Genomic DNA, 20777 nt, shown 5'->3' with positions numbered 1-20777 from the left:
ATGAATTACAGCAATTCTGATTTTGAGTACATTCAGAAATTGGTCCTGATACAAAACCCCAGCTAATGCTTTGAAAATTTGGGTTCAGTTTGACTTCAGATGGAAGCATCTGCTACCGCACCTAACCTGCAGTATATTTGTGTGTGTGACAATAAACAATTGCAGAGCTCATTTTCAGGGCTGGACATATTTCTGGGGTAGTATCTCAACGTATTATTTCAGTACAAAAGGTGTTACATGTAATTATAATAAGGCCAAACTCATTTGAAAACAAAGTGCAATGATTACTAAGAGCAAAATGCATCTTGTTACAGTGGATATAACAAACTCCAACTTCAGATGGCAGGAAGAAAAAACACTCCACTAATTTGTGAGTAGCTGCCATTTGAAGGTGTTGAGAGTTTTAGGCCTATTGAATTTTAACCCCATAGAGCTAGAGAACTACTGAGACAAAAGCTAGTTGTTAAATTAATCTCTGCTATTATTAAGCATTCTCACCACAGGCATCTCTTTGTGCCTGCCTAACCTGGGCTAAGAGGGGGAATATAGGCTGTGGGTTCTGCTGTGTATAACACATTCCCATGGAGGAAGTTGAGGGTGACCAGTGCACAGACTGAGCACCTAACCCAGAGGTGTGAGTTGTCTCTCCTAATCTTCGTATTTTCATGACAAAGGAGGGAGTGAGAAGCAGAGCTGGGGGCCATGGCTGGCTCCCTCCAGCTATGAAATGTTTGTGTCCCTGTGGGTGTCTTCTCCCTGGGGGTAGGAATGGTGGAAGAGCCTCCCCTTTCTGTTAAAGAAAGGGTTACAGGGCCATGCTGCCGAAAGAGCTGCATCAGAGGCAAAGAGCCCCAAGAGAGGTTTGGGTCAAGTTAGGTTGCTTGGGGAGGATTTGGATCTCTGAAGATGTTTTGTTTTCATTCTTTGAATTAAAATTTAATTTAAGTAATTGAAATACATAATCCATCTCTGAGGAATGCTGTTTTAATCTTGTCTCTTAGAAGAAAAAGCAGGATTTTCAAATTTTATCTGTTACTGATCAGCTGTATGAGCTTACACCAGTCTCCTAACCTCTCTGAGCCTTTGTGTCACCTTATCTCATCCAGGCTTTATCTGTCCTAACTATGGAGATTTGAAGCAGTTTATCCTTTGCAAAGTGATAGTTCAGCACTCAGGGCGCTTGACTGAGGTTGCGAAGCTAAAGTACTAATACACATAAAATAACGAAAAACAACCTTGAAAATCCACTTCCTTACCCCTGTGCCACACCCTGCCCCCCTTCCAAAACAAAGTAAACAAGCAAAAGTAAAGAGGCAAATATAAGGAACTAGAGCAAAAAGTTAAAAAGTGAGAGAAGAGAAATTAGATGGGTGAAGAGAGCAAGAGTCCAGCTTTTATAGGAACAAATTAGAAATAACAGACTATGGATCCAGGCACTGTCTCATTGCATGGAAATGGTCAGAGCATCACAGTTGTGATTTCTGGACATTCATACAATTTGAAGTTCTGTTGAGTGCACCCTGATCACCTAGGTCCCTCTGCAACAATTACTTCTTTAAAAGGTTGCAAGCTTCACCTTTGCTGTAATACAAAGGCTTCTCAATCTGTGGTTATTTTGGAGGATTTTCATTTAATGCTTTATTCTACTATAAACCAGTATATACCCTGTTTATTTGATGCCTTTCAAAACCCCACAGTAATTAATTGCTGTACCTTATGGTTGTGGTAGCCCAATGGTCAGACAGAATCAGCTGAGAAAGCAGGGCTGGTGGCACACCAACAACAGCACCCACCCACTGTTGACCACAATAACCTTTTTGGGAAAAGTCACTTCCATCAGTCAGGCTACTACAGGGCAGTGGCCGCAAGGCAGCAAAACACTGCTTGGAATAATTCTTTGCAGATGCCAGGATCCGGAAGTTTCAGGGAGAAAAATGAAAGCCATTCACTCTTCCAATGACACATGCCTTTGATACCACAAAGTCATTTGGACAGAGAGCTCCAAGGTCAGGAAGGCACGTAAAGATTGGTGATTAGAGAAATACTATATCAGCAAAGTGTGGCAAGCTATTAAAAGAAACTGTAGCTTTTATGATTGTGTCGCTGGAGCTTCCCCAGGGCTATTTGTATTAGATATTGAGTTAAGCATAACTTATTTAGTCCCAGCATTCCAGAAAACATTTTGATGTCAGCTACTGAAGGAAAGTAAACACAAGGAGGAGGAAGCAGTTCTGATCCCAAACAGATAAAAAATATTGTAATTTAATTTTGTGAACCCATGCATGTTAGAGCATTAAGAAAGAGGAATTTTTAAAAGGTTGATTTGACTTAAAAGACTTGGTTGATAGAGGTATTTAGTCACTGTGCAGCTGGGGGAGGGAGGGTGGAGAACCAGAGGTGATTTATCATCTTGAGTATATGCTGCACCCTGACAAAGCATGAATGCAGTTTTCTGCAGACAACATTTTCATCTAGAGCAGATTTTATGCACATGTGTGATTCTCATCTAATCTTGTGGGCTTGTGCGAATGTTGGGCCAAACTATTTGCTGAGCTAGGCTGTTTGCCCAGTGGATGTTCTGATGGCTGGTGACAGGGATTTGCCTGCCCTGTAATGAGCAATTTGGAGTCTTTGGGACTATATTTTAGGAATGGTTTTACAGGACTGGATATTTGGTCACTAAGTGAAGAGTTAAAAATCTGATGTAGAGGCTGACAATACCTGCACAGATATTGTCTCACAGCTCAGCAGCTCCAGTGCAGGAGTCATGCTTATTTATTTCTGTAAGAACCCAATAAAACCACTGGGGAATTCTGTTCATGGGTTCTCTATTCTCTCAGAATAACGCCACAGACTTGAGGAAATGACAGGTATAAATTTAAGATCAGGTGTGGTTTTCTTTGATTTGCCAGAAATTACTGCCTATTTAAGAGTGAGGAAGTGGGAGAACTGAAACTTCAAAGTCAAGTACAACTCAATGCCCTTAATGCAGGGGAGACACCTCAACAACAGCTCCTTGAAGAGGGTTTTTTCTTGCCATGTAGACTATGCTTTGATTGTAACTTTATATTTTTTAAAAAGGTGTTTTTAGGTGGGAGGTTAGCACTTACAGGTTTCTTTGTTTGTTTTAAGTATTGCAGAAGAAAAGGACAAGGAATATAGCAGAACTGGCATAATGTTACAGATAACACTCTGTAGATGTTATCTGTCCAGAGATACTGTCCAAGAAACAATTTGTACTTCCTGCTACCTTGCTTTGACCAGGTGTATTGTTGTCACTTCATTATGGACCTAGGTAATATGCCAACCCTCTCATTTCCTTTTACCTGAATAGAAGAAAAGGTATGTAAGATGTGAAGACCACACCTTGGCGCTTCTCTTGATTAGCATAGTTACAGTTCAATGACTTCATATTGCTGATAAAATAAAGTTTTTCACTCAATTGTGAAATTCTACATTTCTGTGTCCTGAATGGGAAAGATTTTCAGCACGAGATAAAGTGGAAGAAAACCTCCTCTCTTTTCTCTCCTTTTTATATATACATTTTTTTTTGTTAATGTTTTAAGTGCAAAGAAATTATTCATTACCACAGGAATATCCCAGCTCTCCAGGTTACATACTAATGACCAGTTCTCCCAGACAGAGGATCATATTCCATTCAGAAGTGCAAATGTTATGTCTGCTAGTTACCAAACGTCATATTTTACTTAGCAATCAGACTTTATTTGCATGTCCTCTGCCTAAAAACATACTAGTTAATACAAAGACTTCCCACAGATTATTTTTTTTAACCTTAGTTACTCAGCCTTACATACTTGTCCTAATTCTTGACATATTTAATAAGATGATTCTGGTCTATAAATTCTCTGCTTCGTCATTTGTAAGTTACCACTTTATAACACTTTTAGGCTGTCTTTAACAACAGTTGGTCTTATAGTCAGGAGTACAACTACTGCATTTTGCATGTTGTAAAAACAGATTTGAAGCTCTTTGGGACCCAGAGCTAAAAAGGTTTGTGTTGTTGACTACTTATCTTGAGGAAAAAAATTGTGTCTTAAGACAAAGAAAGCAGAAAGGCAGTTTATCCTAAAGCTAGACAGAAAAGAATACATTAATTTAATAGAAGTTTGGCTATGACTGAAGGATTAGATAAAGCCAAATCAGATTTAAGAAGAAAATAAAATAAGCAATGCCTTACTGCATTGGGCCAGTCTATTGAGCCCAATACTGTTTCACTGTCTCAGAAAAAAGCAGATGCTGTTTAGTAAGAGCACACGAGCAATTCTCTGCAATTCATTCTCCTCATACTCGCCCGGCATCCAGAATTTTTGCATTATAGATGTTAGAGGGACATCCCTGCCTCTTTCCTTCCATATCTGTTTATGACCCTGTTGTCATGGATTTGTCTAATCCTGTTTTGAACTGCTGGTTTTACAATTTCCTGCGGCAACAAATTCCAGAATTTCACTACTCAAGGTGCAAAGAAAAAAGTCCTGCCTGTATCACACTGCTCTCCTTGTAATTTCAGCAAAAGCCCCTAAATCTAATATTGCAGGATTTGTTGAATGACAGTTCTTCATCCACTTTGCCTGCTGTCCTCATGATTTTGTACATGTCTCTCTGAGAGAACGTATTTTGTAGCAGAATTAGAGATGTTCACCCAAGAAAGTCTATGTACTTTTCCAGCCTCCCACGGGTGATAATATGGCCTTGCTTCTCAGTTGTACAAATTACTTTTCTGCTCAGCATTGCTGAAAATGCTGCTTTAATTGATGTTGGTGCTGCAGCTGGCCTGGTGGGTCACCCGCTGAGCAGAGGGAGGGTACTGCAGGCTCCTGCCCGGCTCCCTCCCGATCCCAGCATGCCCCAAATCTGCCCCCTTTTCTCTGGGCCAAGGAGAACCTGGCAGTCAGTCGGGGAAATCTTATTCTGTAGGTGATACTCACTAGGGGAGCATTTGAGAGGTGCATTTTAGTTTTATTTAAATGTTCTGGTTTCGACTGCCATGAATTTACATTATAAGCGCCGTACATTTAATACATAGCGATGCATGAGCTTTCCAAATGTTTTCTCCACAGTTCTGCTTCTACGCTCTAAACTCTTCATTCTGTCTTTATCCCTCTTTTCTTTCCTCTTCTTCTCACTGGGACAGGATGATGATTCTTTGCACAAGACAGTAGTGTGTTGGTGCCAGTGTTTGCAAGCAGCCTGCAGTAAAAGTTCTAACTATAAAGCAACTTAATCAAGAAATAAGAGACAAAATCCCAAGGCTGAGACCAGCAACAAAGCTAGAGTTTTGATATTAAATATATTGCAACTTTTCTCTTTCTAGTATTTTCAAGTAGGAAATAAATCTCCTTTCTGTTGAAAGATAGTTCTGCCTTTGAAGATAGAATAACGTTTACATAAATGTTAAGGTCTTCTTTAATGTAGCTTTCATTATCTCCTATGTTCCCCCTTTCCCTGAAAACCCAAGTGACTGATGTCAAGATCAAGGGAGTCAATCAATGTAGATACACTCCAGGACCCAGATAGGATATAAATCACCCTTACTCCTAACCACAGTAGACACCTAACTGAAGGAGTGAAGAAGTTTACGTATTTACTGTCCTTGTGGGGGAGGCTAAATTTCCCAGCCACTTACTTCACGGGAACCCCTCATTCATTAACCAATTGGGGTGCTCAGTATCACTTATCAAACAGGCTAATCAAAGTTTGAGAGAAACCAGCTCTTGACCACTCCTTGCCCTTTGAGCACTCCAGGGCCACCTCCTGCCCCTAGACTTTTATCTAATTAAAGTTAAAGAGGGGAAAATTAATCCATGGAAGAAAATGAGATAACAGCCACCACAGCAGACCATCCCAGAGCCTGGTTTGGCTTTCATCTACTGCTACCTGACAATTAACTCTTCAGCGACACAGGAACCCCATTTTATGGAAGCAGGATCTGTCCCTTCACACAGTAATGGACATTGTATTTTCATTTTTCACTGTTCCATGCTGCTGTTCCTCTACTTGTAATGGGTGCGGGTGAATTAAAAAGGTCATCCTTTACCCCTCCCTCTCTCAAGCTTGACTTAATGCTGTTTTCACTTGCAGAATACAAAAGTGAAAACTGTAATTTATTACAGTACTAGCAATTCAAGATGTTTTGCTTGGATCCTGTGCTCGCAATTGGTTACCAACATTCCAGTCTTTCTTGCTTTTGTTGGCTACTAGTTTGTAACCCTCAATTTCATTCTCTAAATCTGCATTTAAAAAGAAATTTCACAACACAGGGCTGTGGGGTTTTTTTACTTGGAAAAAAAAGTGTGGAGTGTCCCATTTACAGATTCTCTGGAAATTTTTATTTATTTATTTATTTATTTATTTACTAATTATGTTCCTGTTTTGTGTTCTTTTGTTTTACACCATGCCTTTTTTCAACTGCCTGATTGTAATATTTCTGAAGCCCAAAGGATCTTCCATTCTGATCGCTTGCATTTTTTCATTGGCTGAAACTTTGGCATTGTGAATATCAGCAACAAGTTAACTCTGCTAACACAGCAGTGGTTAGCTGCACTGTGAATGGAGACACTTGCACTTTATGGAATACTTGGGAGTCAGGGGCCATGGTCACAAAGCAGTGAGCCCTGCTGCCACACAGTGCTGGCGCTGGGCTGCATTGGGTGGCTCCAACACTCTACCCTCAACATCCTGAGGGAGCAACTGCAACAGGGTTCAGGTTTTTTTCTGCAAATATTCTGGTAATTTGAAGGCTGGATTTGTATTTCTAGCAGCTTTTGCAGGAAGTGTTGGATTATAAAGCCTGTGGGACAGAAACGTATGGCCAAAATTAGAAGTGTTGAGGAAACCCCAATTATACTCCTACACTGTCTCATGCTGTAACTTGCGCTTTGAGGCACTCAAAGGTGGGTAAGCTGAAGTAGCCCCACTTGGACTCCTTTCTAGAGATGAGAACTGCATCCAGTATTACACATTTGTATTACCTTGAAATAGGCCACTGCTACTGGTTTGGTTTTTGGTGGTGTGGGTTTTTGTCATGGGTTTGTTTTTAAGCCTACAAAGCCCATGTGTATCTATAGCACTGTAGCCAGTAGTAGGCATTAAACGCCTTACAAGACATAGTTAATTATTGTCAGTACACAGTTCCTGGCACTTAATAATGGGCATTCTGAAACATAGATCATTACTTGCAAATGGAAGTTGTGAAAGACAATAGGGTTCAAACCTTTCCATTTAAATCAAAAAAGAAGCATCAAGCAAGCTTCCAAATCTCTTCCAAACTTCAGGAAAATTTTAGTCCATACCAATGTCTGAACTAATATCTGGCCTTTCCTTTAGCTACCTGAACGAATCCATCAGACCTACAACTTAGACCTGCAGCTGTTTGGTTATGGAAGGGACATGGGTAGGACTTTAAAGGGGGATAAGTGAGGCAGTGAAAATGAGATTCAGTAATCCCCCTGTACTATAAGGTATTTTGCACAGGGTGGGAAGGAGCTGGCACTTTTTCTTGCTTCTTCATCACAGGCAGCTGTGGGGGTGATATGGTAGCTCCCTGGGTGCTGCCCCTTCAGTGCCCCCACAGAGGCAGGCAGGAGAGAGGGGTCTGCTGAATCCCTCCCACAACTCCAGTGCCAGTGTGGAGAGTTCACCAGGACCCAGTTAAACTCAGAAATCAATCAATACCAGCTGCAGGGTGGACAGGACCTACTAGGAACTGGAAAATCCGTAACCAGGGAATATGCTAGAGAGAACAATTCTGTCCTGTGGCAGCTCTTTTCTGACTCTACTTTCTACATATTTAATTTATATAGGGCACTGAAAAGTTAAACTGTAGCAAACTTTGGTCACTATCCACAAGAGACAGATTTGATCTAGTGACCCAAAGGCGAAAGATTCTGTATTGCATTAGCAACTCCCTACAAATGCAGCCCCTCACCGAGGTTTTTATATCAATAACTAAATACCTCTAAGCTTTACAAGCTACATGGCAACACTTTCAGTCTCCTAATTCTGAGCCATTTCACAAGCAAAGAGAAAATTAGTTTGTCTTAGAGATAAAAATGGAACTTCTACAATATTTTGTTGTTAGATACTTAGGAAAACAATTATTTTTGTAAGAGTGGTAAAAGGTTGTCTAAAAGGAGTGTCTGAAAGGCATTGCCCTAGGAAAACCCATTAGGCACCACTCCTACACTGCTTTTCACACCCTTTCCATTGACTGATTGCAAAAGAAAATTCTTCTTTCCCCCTTACTGGCAATTTTATGTCTTCTACTCTGTTACCCACTGGAATGTCCCTTGGAATTCCACCCAGGATCCAGAAGTTAAGAGAGTCTTGATCTTGGTACTACTGAAACTTCTAAGCAAGATAGAAGTATTTCTTCACACATATTCTTTGAGCAGAAAAATGCATACAGGCTAAGAAGATATTATGCTATTTAATTTCTATTAAAGGTAAAAATGTGGAAATAACCAAAAATAAGTTACACAAAATAGCAGTTGGAGGTCAGTATTCATGTCAGAGGTGGTCTTGTTCTATTTTTTTTTCTTTTTTCCTTTACCTACAAGCCAAACACCACTAAGCCAGAAACCACCAACCAGTACAGTCTCACAGTAACAAGATATTAATAGCCCATGGAAAAATCAACATATAATTTTATATTATGGTACTTACTACAGTCCCTGTGTTGGTTTTCTTTTAGTTCTGACCTAACTGTAACACGAAAAAAAGCAGTGGATTTACTTGCAAAAATGTGTGCTCGTTTTAATTTGTAATATATTAAAAATATTTTTGGTAATTCTTCATATTATATGTTTTTAAGGAAACCTCACTTCAGTCTTTCATTACAGAAAGCTAGGAATTTTACACAAAAAAAATTAGTGTTGTTATACTATAATACACAGAGAAGTATATAACAATCCTCAGAGCCTATTAAAGTGACTTTGAGATTGTGACAGAACCCCTGCCTCCTGAGGAGGTTATCTGTGGGCCTGCTGTCTTCACCATTAAGTTATATAGGCTGTTCTCACACATGAGCTCTTTTGTTGTTGTTGTTGCTTTGGCATGCATAAGTAAATACACTACATGTTTTCATTAGATAGCAGAGAATGCACTTGCATTACTTGCATGGACATTTAAGGAAGTCACCCACATACCTACAGGCAAGTACGCATCTTCAAAATAGATGTCTAAGCACTTCAGGGGTTTTACTTTAGATGACTAAGGTACATTGTGATGGCCAATGACCTGAACTGGGCTGAAGAAACTTTAATGCCAAACTTGTCCTTTTTTACACTTTTGCTTGTTCCTGGCATGACTTCTCGTGTTACCCGTTCTCACGCACATTCCCTTTTGCATCAATGTCTTGGAATCACCTATTGCTACACTTCCTAATCCTTTCTTTTTTTTAAATTATGTTGGTTAGTCTCTTGATGTCAAAATGCCGAATCCAGCAACAATAAAGGAATTTTCTAGTTAACAACTTGAAAAGACCTTAACCTGCATTTGACTAGCCTGGTCTCCTTAGAGATATCCAAGCAGTTTAGCAAACTTTTAGTCTCTGTGTCTCCACCATTGCCTCTTGGAAGGACTGAAGCCAGTTCAAAAGTGCAAAGCTCTTCCCTGTTTTCTGGAGTGTTAAAATAGCAGAAAAAACATCAAGAAAAGAGAAGGAATTACAGACACAGCTCCTCCAAAAACTCTCCCTCTAGCAATAAAAAGCGAGCTTGAAAGGAAGAACCCACTCAGCAGGCGGGATTTAGAGGATAAGATGTGATACATATAACACCATTCTCACAGGGCAGCCAAGAGCTGCACTCAGCGTGCAAAGGTAAAGCTTTAGGTCAGAGCAGAAATGCCAGAACTTTCACAGAATTCTGGATATTCCAAGTGATGCTGTGGAGCCCGAAGCAATGTGAACACCAACCAGGGCTGAACTGCAGGCTTGCTCCTAGGACTCCTTGGGTCTTAAGGATGCTTTGCTGCTGTTTGTATTCTGATACTAAAACAAGATTAGACACTTGGGAAAACACTGTGTTAATCTACTCCACAGTGATTCACACTGGTCACCAGCCTGAAGTCCTGCTGAAAAGCTTTAAAACTAGGCAACAATATTGGAAGCAGAGCCAAACCAGCAGTGTTATTTCTAAGGCTGAGGGCTCTGTTCCAAAACTACTGTCTCCTCTTCTCAAGTAGCTTAGTCTTCAAAAGAGGTCCTTTTAAAACTAAAACTTATCATGATTTAGGGGTCAATAAATCTTTTTTTTTTCTTTTTTTTTTTTTTTTAAGCGATAAAGCACAAAGTGCCCCATGACTTGATCTACTTCATGTCGCCATGGAGTTTGTCATCGTCTTTTTTTCCACATACCCAAGTATTTCATTCTGCTCTCTCCTTGAAACTTGGAGGATTTGGGTTTTTCTTTCTCCAAACATAGTTATCATTGGCCAGTGCATCAAACAACTTCTTCTAGTGAACTCCAGCCACAGAACAAATACACCACCTACCAAACCAAAGGCGCCCTCTTCAAATCACAGTCCCATTTGGCAGCCAGATCTTCTCATACCATTATACCCGGAGCAAACTATAAATCTTTTTCTTTGGACACTACTTACTACCTCAAGTGCGTAAAACTAGCTATTAGAACAATTTTGGTAAAATGATTAACTGCTAGAAAGAGGATTGTGCTGTAGGTGTAACACTTCACAGAGATAGCTTCAATAGATCAATTTTTTTTTTAAATTCAAGAACTTCCCTGTAGCAAGCTTGAAGTTTTTTTGTTTTTTTGTGTTTTTTTTTTTAATCTGCTGACCCTTTTTTTCTGTTTTGTTTCAAGGTTTTTGTTTTGTGGGGTTTTTTTTGGGGGGGTTTGTTGTTGTTGTTGGGGTTTTGTTCTGTCTCTTTTTTCTTTTTTGTTTGGTTTTGTTTTGGTTTTGCTCTTTTCTTCCTTTGCCTGTGTGGTCTCTTGCATTCCTTGGGAGCTCAGAAACATGCCTTACCACTTGCAGGAACCATCACCACACATGATTCTATGTAAGGAAGAACTTCACCATTGCTGCCTTAGGCATATCATAGATTTTTAAAGGCCAGAAAAAAAATTAATATCTATCAATATCAAAATCTCATTACATTGTCCTACAACTTTGTTTGACACTGAATGGGTTTGTCTGCAGCTTAGTTTAAAAGGAATTCTTGATGCTATTGAAAGTGTGGGGAAGCAATAACTCCTCTTAACAACTCCCCACTATAGACTGCCTGAAGAGCTATGCATGGAAGGGTACTTTTTTCTTCCTTATTGAAAATAAAACTTTCTTCTCCTCACTGGTATACGCTCAGTTTAAAACATGTTTTGAACAGCACTGCTCCATACCATGCACTGGAAATGGGAGTTTGATATAGTCCGTAACATGGTAGATTATTCTAATGCAAATCCCAGTTTAGTAGAGAAACAAAAGCTTCAGCAAGACACTTAAATTATAATCCAAGTGCAGTGACTTAGATGACACAGACAGAGCTTTCACAGCAGCTGTCAAAAGGCACACGCACGTCCCAGGCAGTGGTGAAGGCAGCTTCACACCAAAGGCCATATTTGGCTGTTACCTCAGTCACCATTTACACTGCTCCAAAATACTAGCTCCTACTGCCCTGGCAATACGTGGGAGTGAGAGAGGAGGGAGGACTTTGAAGTATTTCCTAATAAATACTTTATTTCCAACTCCAGGGCTGTACAAAGCTGCATATCTTACTTTCTTCTTTGTGAATCTGGTTTACTTCCATTTGATTGCTCCCACACTTTGGGCATTGAGATAGTTTTACTACATTTCAAGTTACTTGGGGAAATATTTTTTTATTTCCTGCTGCCATCTCAGATCCAGCTAACAAGAAGTTCTGTGCTACAGAGCAAGAGTGAAATATCATTAAGCCATGATTTCTTTTCCACAGGAGTAGCAGTTATAACCAAACTGCTGTCATCCTAGGGCTGCCAGCCCTGAGAAAGTAAAGAGGACCCCAAAGGACTGCATTTCTTAGGTCGCTGAAACTTAAAGTTCTTTTGTCAAAAGGAGAGAACAAAAGTGACATAAAACTTCTTTTTTGAAAAATCTCTTTCCCTTCAAAAGCAATGCAAAAGCTCACAGTGTGCTTTTACAATCAGACTGAAGAGGGAACTTGTCCCTACCTAGGTAGTGTATGCATCAATAGGGTATTTTTACTGCAACAGGTCCCAGATTCAGGTCTGAAGATAAGCTGCATTCTTTCTTGCCTGCTTTTGTATACTTTAGTTATCCTTACTGGAGCTCATGCTTAGCCACAAATAGAGTGGAGAGCTTCTTACCTTCCTAAGTAGTCTTTTGTGGGAAGCTCAATTAAGTTTACTGGGAAATTTAAGAAATGGTAGGAAATTGGTGAAAAAGAAGCAAATCACATAAATGTCCTGTCTAAATGAAATATAAGAACACAATATTTGCAGAGAAAATCAAAGTCTGAAAAAGTAATTACATTTGTTTAGATTAAACACAAGACAGCATTTTAATAAACAAGCAAAACCTCTGGCTAACATGTTATTTCTGTCTTTCTCTTATGTCAAAAATTAGATGTCTTTCCCTTTCAGATCCATAATCTCCAATAAATTAACCTGTCCAAATAACACATGCACAGAATAACACTATACCTTTGATTTTGATTGCACTGCTTATGGTTGCAATTTAGGTAGCCTTGATTCCAACCTTGACACAGCCGCTGTTCCTGGGAGGTTGGACCTTCTTAAACTAATTGAACTTAAACTGCTAAGAATATATCAGTTCTTACTAGTGGATCTAGTTAAGTTGTTGCTTGCAAACAGACGAATGGATCTCTTTTTGTCGACAAATTACTTAGAAACATAATTGTGCAAATATGGTGCTGTCTGTGGTGTATTACTGCTCTTTTCTAGGGACCATGGATTTGCTGTGCTGTAACCTGGAAGAATTTGGTTGTGAATGGGATAGATATTATCTGCAAATAAAACTCAACAGAACTACAGCAAACATTACATTAAATGAACTGTCACAAAGATACAGCAAACCTGACACTATTAAGGCAAGGCAATTTCTTCAAATCCTACAAATCAGCAACTGAGCTTGTACCTCTTACAAACCTGATATAACAAAAGTAGCTTACTAGCAGAATACCTTGCTTGCTAACCTCATGCTAGGTAGACATTATATGGACTTCATATTACATGACTTTACCACATTTTAGTAGCAGCTCTTTGCATTAAAACAGAGCAAACAATCCTAAAATAATGGGCTGCGATAGAACGTAAAATGTAAACAGGGGAGAGCATCCTGTCAAGGCAAAGATGCTCACCCTCCCTGTGTGCAGGTTCCCTCTCACAGGAGTACAGAAGTCCTTGGTTAATGTGACAGAGGATTAGGTTCTATGCAACCTATAATGCCATAGTCATGGGAGATCAGGATTAAAACACGTGCAAAACAAAGACAATTTTAAATATTTTAAAGTCAGATTATGAAACTAAAAGGTAATCCTTAATTTTGTTTTGACTATGAGTAGTACATTGTAAATGACAGGCATGTTAAAGATTTTAAAGGTGTGTTTTAGTATAGCCATTTAAAATACTCCTGAAATGAAGTATATCGTAGCATGTATGCATTACAGTTAGAGCAAATATGTTATAAATCATTGAGATAAATCTTAAAGCAAAATGCTTGTTGATGCAGGCAAAAATAAAAGTTTTCAGAAAGGTGCAATTACTACACTTCCATATCCTCATGCCCTTATGCATGCATTTTAGTAGCATATATATAAATTTGGAGGAGCTGTTTTTCAAGTAATCTGGACCTTCTGAATTTCTGAAAATCAGACATTTTGAAATGTGGGATCCTTTCCTCACATCTTTCTGTAAAGTTCATTGTTCCTAATTTAAAAACCACAGTAGCACCAGCCTTATCGTTATGCAGAACAGCCTTTCTGTGTCTTTCTCTTTCTCCTTCTCCTTACTGTTTGTCATTTTTGGAATCAAATAGTGCAGTGGGATATTTTTCCCCACGCCCAGTCTTTCCAGAATCATTCTGCAGAAGCCAATATAATATCCCTTTCTTTGAGAGGGTGGAGGATGTGGGGGGCAAGGCGAATGTTCTCCACAAAGTCCAGCCTATTGTTTTTCTTATAGTTCCTCTGGTTTCTTTCAAGTAGAGCTGTCATCAATGCTTGCTAAGTTACAACACCCTAAAGACTCGCACAGTAAATTATAATACATTTTTTCTATAAATCACACAAAGACACATGCTCAGTGCTTGTGATACTTTTGTATTGCTTCATGCACACATCTAAATACCTATAGGTATGTACACAAAATACAAAATTCATCAAAATATATAGTGAAAAAGGCAATTCCTATACAACATTCTTTCTGAAGTTCTTCCATAGAGAAGCATGTAAATGTATGATCAGTACATGGGAAGATGGGAGCATGTGCCCACACCTGTTAAGTAAGTGGGAAGTAGTGTCATCTAGTGGTTAGCTCAAACCTAAATGGGACAGAAGCTGTCATTCACTAGATAGTAACATTTTTCATTCTTGTGTTGCTGTTCTCTGCAACTTAGAAAAAATATTTTTTATTTCTTTGTATCTCATTGTTTCAGGTAGAAAAAAGGGAGGGGGAGTAAAGCCAGCTGGAGAACCTTACAGTGAAATATTAGAAATTTGCAAAGTCTGCTTAGATGGACACCTTCCTTTTATTCCATCCAATCCAATGTTTCCCTATGTTGCTGCAGACCTGCTGAGAACATATTAATTGACCTGCCCACCCTCTCCCATACCATGTAGCCTGAAAACTACTGTGGCAAGGCACTGGCACACTACCATATAAAGAGATAGATTAATATACTTTTTAAACTTTAAAGTAACTTAAGTTCATTCAGTTTCAAAAAATGCAAGAATAGACAAGTCTTTCTACATGTTGTGATTCTTTTTGAGGTGGAACTAATTTGATTAAAATCCGATTCTTATTGTTCCCTCTTCTGACAACATAATTGTTAGAAATTATATATTCATACAGTCTAAAGTACTCTTTAGTATCACTTCTGCATGCAAGAAAATGTGGACTTGAGCACTTGCTTCAAGTGAAGGAAGTGGTGGTGTTAAGTGCATACTTAAAGCTAAGTGTGTGATTAATTTCTCTGTAGATTTGAGGTTTATAATATGAATGAAGTACTGTAATGTGCTTATCTGCTCTTAAATTTTTGTCAAAAGACTTAAAGCTGTAATATGCAGGTACTTATATAAAAATCAGTGTACGGTGTTAAAATAAAAGCTAACTTACACTGGGATGCAACAGTATTGGTACAGTTATTTGCTATGGAATCACAGTTAGTTCCACCTAGTGCAGTTTCACCTATTAAAATGAAAGGAACTACCAAAACTGCTGAATGAAGGGCTAATCATGTTAGAATGAAGCAGTTAAAACAGGACTTTTCCAGCTGCCCTTGCTAACAGGCAACTCTAAAATAACAGTAATGCCTGTCTCAAGTTTCTACTAACAGAGCTGATTTCTGACCAGAAGGCTAGGGTATGCTTTTTCATCTATTAAGCCTCAAAAGTGACAGTTCTTCTTCATATCCCTAATATTTCCTTTTCAGCTCACCAAGGCCAAAATGTCATCTTTCCTTGTAAAACAAAAAATCAAAGCCAAATGGTTAAAATGCACAGTTTTGGTTAAACAAACAGTCAGTATTTCAGTGGTTTTATCTGCAGCCTGCAGAGCAACTAAACAAAGCCAAGATATTGTCCATCTCTTTGACAGACAAAGAGCCTCAGAGGTTCAGAATGACATGCCCGGGGCTGGCACGTGATTAGAGTAATTAAATTAAATAGCAGGAAACATGTTTTCCATATGCCATTGCCTGGCCACACACAAACTGTAACAGTAAATCTTTTATATTACATTGGTTCAGGGAAATGTATAACCATTTAAAAAAACGAATGCCCACAAAAATAAAGGGAATATAGTAGCACAGTCACCAGGCTCCCTGGCTTTGGTCACTGGCCTGAAATGCCAAACAAGTTAATGCCTTATTTATTTATTTTTAAAGGTGCAGCTCAAAAATGTCCTGAGCATGTGCACATTCAGGAAGTCTTACTGGGTTTACACTGGAGGGTAGTGCTGATGCTCTGATTCAGAGGAAAAAAATTAAAATCCTCCCAGTTACGTTAAGAGAAACATCTTGGGTATCTTACAAACTGATATCCTGTTAGTCTTTTGCAATAGTTGGGCTCTCCAAACATGTATTAGAAGGGAATTTTTTGTCTCAGTTCTGTTCTCCACAGCACTGTGAATTCAAATTTCTCTGTGTTTTTTTTTTGGTTTTTTGTTGGTTTGTTTGATTGTTTTTGTGGCCAGTTGTTAGAAAAGACAGCATGTTTATCCATGCCATAATGTAGTCAGAATTGCTAGTCAGTGGGATCATCTGTCATACCTGAATTTACTTGTCATTGCACTGTTAAGGTGCACTAGAGCACTTGCTAATCTATTTCTGACTCATCTTGCAGTGGTTGATGAAGTCAAATTAAATCACTGGTATTTCTGTTCTGGTTTTGCACAATAGGGAAAAGGCTGCAAATCAGTTTGGAAAGAGGTCTTAATCAGTGAGATCACAGATTCAAATGACCAGTCCTTGAGATTTTTAGAAAATTACATACAGGAACTTTTCCTAAAAATAATGCATTCTGAAGACTACAAAATGCTTGTAACATGAAGAGAAAAAACACCTCAGCACATGAAAACTGTCTGTGAAACTGAATTAAAGATGTATCTCACTATTTTCTGGTGAAATACATAATGGATAATTTTGTAAGCATTTTATATATTCCATCTTCACTTCATCTCTCTCCCTTACAAAGAATGGTCAGATAAGAAACAACAGAAACTTCAGTGTTTCCGATTTCAGGTCCAGCACTGAACTACAGTATTAATAATTGATTCCATTATATGAAAACAAAGTATGAACTTCCAGCTGGAAAAATAAATTTCCGTTCATCTTTAAAAAGTAGTGTAGCAAAGATGATAGAATACTGATACTCTTGGCTCAATCTGTAGCAGTTACAGTATTTCTTAAGCTGTTTAAGTGACATTCAAAATGTAGTCAGAATGAGGAACTGGGACTTGTTTCTTCTATTCCTTTTAATGTTTTCTTTACTCACTGATTTCCATTATTTGATCAGGAAAACTTGTGTTTAACAGTTAACCTAAAATAATTACAGGAGAAAATAATGACAGTAAAGTGAAAACCAACAACTCATGTTGGTAGTAGCTGGCAGAGCTTTTTGGTTTTTGTTGTGTTGAATGTTTTTGTTGGTTTTGTTTTGTTGTGGCTTGTTTTTTTTTAACAACATTTCTTTAACTGTCTGAACTATTCCCTGAAAGAATCAGCACATTTCAACTTAAAATTGTTCAGCCTGAACTCTCTATAAAATGGGTTAAAATGATCAGTTAAATAGAAAAGCAGTCAATCCCTAAATACCGTCTTGTCTTCTGACAGCAAAGACAATAGAGAAAATTCTTTGCAGCAGGCAGAAATCTGGAGCCCCTGGCTGAAGTAATGATGTTACCTTCAAGAGGGGATGGAGCTGCTCTTTGAGCTGAGGAGGGCTCTGAAGCCTAACTTCAAGGTGTACTGTAAAACATTTTACAGCTATTGGTTCACCTCCTCTGTCCAACCACAATTATGTCCCACGGTACTATCAAGTGAGGACACCTCCGTTCACTTCCTGACTGGCCTTGGCCTCCAGCCACTGCCCCTTCCCTGCCAGGATCCAACCCTGCCATGGGGTGGCCAAATGCCTGTGAGAAGCAGCATTAATTAAAGGCTTGTGGCCCTTCCCAAGAGGATGTCTTCTGCCTTCCGATCATTAGAAATGGGGCAAATCTGGAGAGCTTGGCAAAGGGGCTGGTGCACCAGGGGACACCTGTAGGATGGCCACAGATGGGAGAAGGGGTTGGGAAAGCTTCTGATGAGGAGTTATTTGCTGAAGGGGAGAAAAACAGTGGTAGCTTTGGGTGTAATTGTTCTGATTTTGCTAAATATGCTCTTGGAAAGCAGTTCTGCCTGTCACCTTTTGATGCTTCTCCAGCATTACCTAATTTAGGAACACAAGCTATATGTTGTGAGAAGGCTCCATCCCTATGAACCACCACAGCTGCTTCAGTGGCAGAGATGAGATTCAGCCTATAGAGAGAACTTGGTAGCCTGTCTTTGCCCTTAGGAAAGCATGTGAAATTCAGTCCAGTGGCTTCAGCCAGTATTATAGAAAGTAATTCAGTTTTGCCCTCAATGATACTCTTGGTGAATTACTCAGGCCAAAGGACTTGGGATGGTTTTGTTTTTCCTGTCCTGATGCCTATTCCTTGTTCCAAAGACCTGCTATAGGCCCTAAGAATCTCCTTCCGCACTGCACTTCTCAGAAGCTGCACAACAGGAAGATCAAGGACAGCTGCAGTAGTTGTTCATTGCTGACACAACAGCGCTGTAATGGAGCGGGTCTGGTTTTTGGTATAGGTAACCCAAGATATGAATACAGGCTGGGGGAGGTCACACTGAAGAACAGCCCTGTGGAAAAGGACCTGGGGGTACTAGTGGATTGAAAGCTGGACATGAGCCACCAATGTGCAGTTGCAGCCCAGAAGACCAACTCCATTCTGGGCTGTATCAAAAGAAGTGTGGCCAGCAGATCGAGAGAGGTGATTCTGCCCCTCTACTCTGCCCTGGTGAGACCTCACCTAGAATACTGCATCCAGCTCTGGTGCCCCCAGCACAAGAAAGGTGTGGACCTGTTGGAACGTGTCCAGAGAAGGGCCACGGAAATGATCCGAGGCCTGGAGCAGCTCTCTTATGAGGACAGGCTGAGGGAGTTGGGGTTGTTCAGCCTGAAAAAGAGAAGGCTCCAGGGGGACCTCATAGTGGCCTTCCAGTACCTGAAGGGGGCCTACAGGAAAGCTGGGGAAGGACTTTTTACAGGGGCTTGCAGTGAGAGGACAAGGGGTAATGGTTTTAAGCTGAAAGAAGAGAGATTAGGTTAGAGATCAGGTGTAAAGTCTTCAGTGTAAGGGTGGTGAAACACTGGAACAGGCTGCCCAGGGTTGTTGTGGGGGTTCCATCCCTGGAAGTGTTCAAGGGCAGGTTGGATTGGGCTCTGTGCAGCCTGTTCTAGTGGAAGGTGTCCCTGCCCATGCAGGGGAGTTGGAACTCGATGATCTTTAAGGTCCCTTCCAATTCCAAAAATTCTGTGATTCTACAGGTCAAGGTGTGAGACTGTATTTTCCAGCTTCTTATTTTGCAGTATGTCAGCTGTGTAATCAGTTGCAGGGCTTGAATCTCTTTTTTTTGTTTTGTTTTCTTTTGTTTTGTTTTTGTTGGGTGCAAGTTCCTAGTTCAATGGAATTAACCTTGCCTAACTTCTGTGAGATTATGTCCCACCTTTCCAACTTGCCAAATCCTCTTCAGTTTCTAAAACCCTCATCTGAAAAGTTCCTTTTTCCCCCTTTTCAATACTTAGCTTCCATATTAAAGAAGAAAGACAACATTGCAGATACCAGCACTACATGAATAATAACTTGTTATGCCATCAAACATGAAGTGCCCTGTCTTGTGACTTCCTTACTAGCAGAGCAGGTAGACACAGTAGAGCTGATCCTTGTAAGATGTAGAGCTTCAAAAATTTTTTCTTCCCTAATGTTCCTAACCAACTTTGACCACCTGTCTCTAAGTTAGCATTCAGCCTTTTGCAATTACACTAAATGTGCAGGTGGTCCTGCAGTAAGAAAACAAACCACTGCTTTCTTTCTATCCTTGACCAGCTAAGTTCACAGTACCCTTTCAGGCTTAAATGATCCAGCCAGTCATGTCCTCTAGGGTTGGATACTGAGAACCAAATCTACGAAAGAAATTGTGTTCCAAAACTGTCTCATAAAACTGTGTCTCTGTGGTGACGACCTGCAACTCACCTTTATGACAGCAGCTTCACAAATGTTGTGGTCCCATGGGTATGTCAACCCACCAGAATGAACCCACTGCTTCTGGTCTGACTGAATGTACTTTATGCCAACTGATTTCACACCCTGAAATCATGTTGGTGGTCAACGGCTCTGGGAGCTGCTTGCTAATGAAACAGGACAAGATTCAAGAGTGCAGCTACTGGGTAACTCACAGATGGACCAGGGAACAAGCATAATCCCAATATGCCAACTGCAAGACTCCCTCCTGGGCCACTCATTCCTGATGTAGCTTCTTACTGAATTACATATTCTGGCATGAAAGCAAACTTGAAAATGAAACTGAGTTAATGTGTTCTGAGTTTTTTTCTTTGCCACTGGAGGGAAAGGCCCAGAGACGTGAAAGAAAGGATCACTTTTTTTACAGGAGGGTCCAAGCTACTATAATAGTGACATATTGTAGTACCTAACTTGAAAGCAGTTGTTTGAAATACAGGTACATGAATAAGTAACAGCCCACACGTTCATTCTGTCTCTTCCTGTAGGAATGAATCTTGCTCCTGTCCCTTTTTTTCTTGCTGGTTCTGTGCTGCCTGTGTTTGTTCTCAGAGTCTGCTTTAGAAGGGATGGAAAGTCTTATGAAAAAACTTACATAGCATGAAGGGTACTGCTCCATGTGTTTTAACTGAAATAATTAGCATCCTTAGTTTGGCCTAATTATCTGCAGAAATGACCAAATTAAAGCCACTGAAGTCAGGTGTCCCTGGGCTGAGTCTGTGATGATGT

The 20777-nt window shown here is 39.7% G+C and overlaps 1 protein-coding gene across 1 annotated transcript in view; it reads right to left on the bottom strand.

Annotated features, from left to right (window-relative positions):
• The window catches only part of HDAC9 (histone deacetylase 9), a 286192-nt gene that overhangs the window by 163946 nt on the left and 101469 nt on the right, over window positions 1-20777 (bottom strand). The gene's annotated exons all lie outside the window — the stretch shown is intronic.

This window comes from Apus apus, chromosome 2 (assembly GCF_020740795.1).
Source record: "Apus apus isolate bApuApu2 chromosome 2, bApuApu2.pri.cur, whole genome shotgun sequence".
Classification (NCBI taxonomy): Eukaryota; Metazoa; Chordata; class Aves; order Apodiformes; family Apodidae; genus Apus; species Apus apus.
The sequence above is the reverse complement of the archived record's forward strand: the minus strand, read 5'-3'. Positions and strand labels throughout refer to the sequence as shown.